This window comes from Saccoglossus kowalevskii, chromosome 21, assembly GCF_978046115.1.
Source record: "Saccoglossus kowalevskii chromosome 21, keSacKowa6.1, whole genome shotgun sequence".
Taxonomy (NCBI): domain Eukaryota; kingdom Metazoa; phylum Hemichordata; class Enteropneusta; family Harrimaniidae; genus Saccoglossus; species Saccoglossus kowalevskii.
The window spans coordinates 16,893,111-16,898,838 of NC_140661.1; the positions used below are offsets into that span (position 1 = coordinate 16,893,111).

General features: G+C 34.7%; 1 long non-coding RNA gene across 3 annotated transcripts; it reads left to right on the forward strand.

Moving 5' to 3' along the window:
- The first annotated feature begins 3,082 nt into the window (after positions 1–3,082).
- On the forward strand, positions 3,083–5,427 carry LOC144343699 (uncharacterized). 3 transcript variants are annotated; one of them, XR_014928022.1, is made up of 4 exons: positions 3,083–4,013; positions 4,166–4,325; positions 4,600–4,625; positions 4,913–5,427. It is a non-coding gene; the product is annotated as an uncharacterized LOC144343699 (long non-coding RNA). The 3 variants fall into 3 exon arrangements; XR_014928021.1 differs by having other exon boundaries at positions 3,083–3,422; XR_013419033.2 differs by lacking the exon at positions 4,600–4,625 and having other exon boundaries at positions 3,083–3,422.
- The last annotated feature ends 301 nt before the right edge of the window (positions 5,428–5,728 follow it).

A 5,728-nucleotide genomic window follows, 5' to 3' on the forward strand; every position in this document is an offset into this window, starting at 1 on the left:
TTCTGACAATTTGGTATGTGTAATTTCCCATTATAGCAGACGATTAATCAGTAGATATGACGTGTTATATACTTCGTGTGATTGGCTGTATGATTGAAGGCTACGCCTTATAGTCTTTATACTTCCTTGTAATTGGCTAAGGTTTGAAAGTGAATAAAAAAGACTTAGTCGGTCTTTGCAGAACACCACGAGACACACAGTCTTGGGCCAGCCTTGAGAGAGTCTTCTGGGACTTTTCCCCAGGACATTCTGTCTTGGTGAGTTCTTGGCGAGTAACTAAGACTTAGAAATTGACCTGTATTCTACCTGTGTGTGTGTCTTGTTCGATCGAAAGGTGGCGAACTCCCCGGTCCCTGGTACTTCAGATATTGGTTGATAACACGATAATTAACCGCATCATACAACCAAGAATAATGAAATTGCAAGAATGGCATTGGCAAAATGATTACCTCAAATGCAGACATGTTTAGATGCATGAATATGATTTATAGTCTTTGTCCATTAATGTAATGTTATAGTGTCTATGAAGTATGTGATCATGATTAATCTTCTAATCATTTGTGACCACGCATTGATTATCGGCATAGGCTACCACACACTATAATATTGAGTAGAAGATCATGCAATAATTGCATTTCATTCGCCATATGAATTGGCATGGCAGGCTGTTTCTATTCTTATTTTTAATGGACATTGTTTGGCACACTACAATTTTCTTGTGATTTAGGCTGATTTTTGTCACATGCAAGAAACAGCAAGGGCTGCAATGTGTACATCAGAAATGCTCTTACCATGCTTGTGATGTTGCTATTGTAGGTAAATGGCCACAGCAGGAATGTACATAACTGTCAATTATTTGACAGAAACTGATAGGGGCCAATTCCTTGTGCTGTTGTCAACATACACATGCACATTAGTGAAAGTTTTGCCGTCGCCAGCTGCCATTCGTGAAATGGTGCCACCGATCAACAGTTCTTAACACTCACCTCAACCTGAAACAATGACATGTGTTTGTTATGAAGGCCAAACTTTATTTTTATGGTAATGAGTTACTGTTTTTCTAAAACGAACACAAGTTGATAATAATATCATCATGTCAACAAACAAATGTTTAACATGATTGACCCAATAATTTTTTACCATAATATTGGAAACACTGAATTTGTTTTCATTGGCCTCATAATGGTTTGGGATCTTATTAACATGGTCGACATAAATGATGAGGGATGAACCGGTATTCTGTTAAAACAGGTACATGCATTTATATTCTATGTTTATAGTTTGATGTTGACTCATTTACAGCCATGATAATGGTGATACCAAGATTTTACTTCCTATAACATGTGTGTGGGCTGTCTTATGCAAACCAACAACGCTGTTTTTGCACAATGGTCAATTCACTTTGGTTATATGTCAGATGGCACATTGACATGCGATAAATTCATGACTTTTACAGGTTCTATCAGTCTGATGGAATTTATATCATTCATATAAAGCAGTGATATTCCTATGAAGTACAATTACACTATATATAAAGTCTTTGCACCGACTTTATTTTCTATTCATTCTGAATGAACAGTTGCATGAACATACAATAGCCCAACAGTAAGGGGGTATATAAGGGACACCCTGTAACATTGCATGATATGGGTCTATAATACTGTCTTGTGCAATGCTGTAAACAGTTAACTACTGGTTTTGTACAGTTTATTATTGATGCACATATACTTATTGAAAACAACAAGATATAGTATTTTTGGCAATATGACTACTACCAAATTTGTTGTCGGTTGTGATACCTATCATTTATATCTTCCATGAACCATTATGCGCTTTTGCACCATGAGTCGTTTCATGCACATCATACCAGATTTAATCCTAAGACTACAACACTAATTTACATCATTATAATGTAAATGTGCATATCCTGTGTTTCCTTTCATTTAGATTATGCTTGAATGCACGGTACAGCATTCCCCATTTGTCTCGCCTCAGTTTTCATTTTAAGTTTCCAAAGCATTATCTATTTCAACAATGTTCTTCCTATTGAACTTTCCTCTACTCAACACCTTAATCAAATCATTCATTACCTTCATATAATCCTTACCATTTACTTGTTTTATATTTTCTTCCAGGCGAGATAATTCAACCATCACAAGTATCTCCTAGTGGTTAAACTTAACAGTTATTGTTACTTTATTCTTACTCAAATGTTTTTTTGTAAATTTGTTGTTTATTGCTGGTTAAGACAAAAAATAAAACCTTTATTATTTCCTTGTTCATTATAGACGTTTATACTTTTCACACTGTATTTACATTGCTGTCTTAAACTAGTCATGCTAGTGATGTCTAATAGCAACTGGCCAAATTACAATCGAGTGGTGGGTGGGTGGATCAGTCAAGTACAAATAAGCCATTCACTTCCAAAGAACAAATATAATCATTATTTCCGATCAAATACTTTAACCTCCCCCTCCTGATTCAAATGACATAACCAAAAGACTTAATATATCACCCTCTTTCTATAACACACAATACCATATTCACATAATAGTTCATACATGTATACATTGTCACAATCAAATCAATTCTATGAATGTACCAATGGCTCAAGCAAATCATTTGCCTATATTGACTATAGCCTCCTTTTGCAATCCATCTAATACTTTTGTCTTGTGTTTCAAAAAATGTCAGCTTCTATTAATTGAACACTCAGGAAAACACAATCCTATTATCAAGGTCGCGTTTATATTGCGCTGGTCCCACTAACTCTGAATTTAGATTCGATAGAAATTGAGAGTCCTGTATACAAAAATAAACAAGGTTTTAATTCCCTATTTATTTTCGCTGAATACATTTGCATATCCAAACTAAATCCTAATTCTATTTCATGAATATATAGAAGCTAGCTTCATCAAATTGACTGTCATTTCTACGACGAGGGTTGTTAAATACTAGAAAATGAACTGGAAAAAATAACTTAATTCATTGACGAGACTGTTTTGTTAATGCTGCTGTTCTACCGCATACTGCAATTGTCACAGGTCATGTCAGCTTAATTTACCTGCTGTCGTGAGCAGATTTGCGCAAACCAAATTCGGCGACTACGTTGAAAAATGTGCCGGTAGCAGAGTGCCATGGATATTTTGATATCGAGTACAATGGCGCTGTATGTGCCCCTATGTTATGGAAGTGTGCGGCTGTGTAACAGTGTTCACTACCATCATTTTGATGTGTTATTGACATCAACAATCACAAACCTATTTTACGGAAAAATGGTAGTATAATTCACTGCATATTATTTGGAAGAGGTTAACGTATGAACAGGTTTATTTCTGACACAATTTGCATAAAGATCACGTGGCATGTTATATGGCAGCATAAGCAGCGTGTGAACGTGTGATAACAGGCAGTTGCAAACGGTAATGTAAACATGTTTTTATTACCTTGTCATACAACATATTTATGGGGCTGGTTTTCACAGTCTTAATTTCCATACACCATTTCTTATTTCCTCTTTGCTTTTATTTGGACAATAAAGAAATAAATTAATCACCGGTGGTTCAAGGATGAATTTTTTCTTTTTATGTCCACGTTAATGTGAAAAAATACGGAAAAATTTAACCCTTTTAAAGGAAGGTTTTCAATAACTGTATGTGTGATTAATACTCCAATCTACAACAAATAATCGATGACATGTAGGTGTTTTATTACATACCAACATTACTGAACGTGTGTGTATTCTTAGGTAGAAAAATATCTAGATATACTACAAATTTGCCAAATTTATTCTATATATATAATTCCACCATTGTTCCTATATAAAAAAAAACTACCAAAAATATATAATTAAAATAATATGAAATAAATATTAATTACAAATTTAAATCAATTATTATTCATAATCATAATCATTCCATTTAGTAACATAACAGGTAGTCGCTCTCGTTGATGTGACTGGTACTACACCACCTAACCACTTTTGTGTTGGCCGTTAATAAAACACATCAGAAGTGAGTTAAAATTGAGCCTTCCAAATAAAATTATTGTCGGTTACCGCAATATATCATGGCACACGTTTGTCTTCACCAACATCTACCCTTTACAGATTTCCTGTTCTACAATTCATGACTGTATTCTAGTGTTGCTTTTCTCCATCCTACAGCACTGAACCAAAACATGACACGATTGATAGGAAGATACTTCCCCATTTGTCTCGCCTCAGTTGTCACTTTAATTGTGTGCGTCATTTTAGTGTTGAAATATTCTGCCGAAATTAGGACACGCGACCAGAATGAAAGTATCGATTTTGAACCACTGTCCAGGTATTTATATTTCTCTATTTCATGACAGCTTTGATAAGGTGTGTACAGGTTTGTAGGTTATGATATAAAATATATTTTGGTTGTAATAATGTAATCGCTAATATTCAAAAAAAATATTTAAAATTATACATCTTAGCTCTTTTTTTGTTTTGCAAATCACACAATATTCTCATTATTAGTTGACATGGTGACTAAAATCAAAGGGCAAAAAAGTATATCATTTATTATTCTGATATTGAGTACTGACAACGTTCTTATTTTTCCCCGTTTGAAGGTAGCACAATCTTTAGTGCACAGCAGGTTAGTGTTTATTCTCACTACTGTACATAGCACACTGTTGTACTCTGACATAGATCAGATACGTCGTATTGCCAAAACCATTGTGATAGTACTGCCAGTCTAAATTGATTGAATTATAAAATTGCCCCTGTAACCTATCCCATAAAGTAACCATTATGATTCAGTTCAGCCACTGGGTTATTCGGCATATTGACAGTCATTAGTTGCCAGATTTTCAGTTCGTCTATAAATTATCACGTGCAAACAGCTGCCATTTAATGTAACTGTAATAAGTTGCATGCTTCCAGAATTACAGACATACCTTGATGGACTATCCTGGCAAACTAAACCAAAATATAGACAAGGTGGGGTGGAGGATCTTCGATAGTGAGAAAAATGACCAAGATGGCAGAAATTGGAGCTTATCTCGACGCATACACGTACCTGCCGTTGATCTGTCACAGTGGATTCAACAAAATACTAATAAAAAGACCATTATGTTATATTAAAACTGGACGTTGAGGACGTAGAGTATGATATAATTAAGGTGTTAGAAGATGGTACCTTTGGCTGGATTGATAATCAATTTGACCAGAACAAGACATGGGTGTGTGAAACAATGTTGTTATAAACAATAACAACTGGGTATTGTGTGCTAAATTCAGAGCTTACACATCTTCAACGGAAAGCTTGAATATACAAAAAACTGTATATTGTATATTGTATCGATATTGTATTCGCACATACACAAGAAGTTGTAATTTGATTTTAAACTGAATAAAAATAATGATGACATATGCGTTATTCCATTAAATCTCCATAACCACGTGGAATGTAAATGGCTGCCGCGACTCACTCAAGCATCATGACATATTTAACTTTTTAAAACGCGACCAGAATGCGGACTTGTACTTTCTGCAAGAAACTCATATCATTCCAACCGTCCGCCAACTTTCTTTTCACACGTTAGCAGCACGTCGGCTGGCGTTGATATTCTCATGTATCCAAAATAAACAAATTGTTGTCAATTCGTATTGTTAATGGTCGTCCTATAGAAACTAACGTCACGGTTAATGGTTTATTTTTAAGTATCATATACTGAACATATATGCACCAACTAGTGG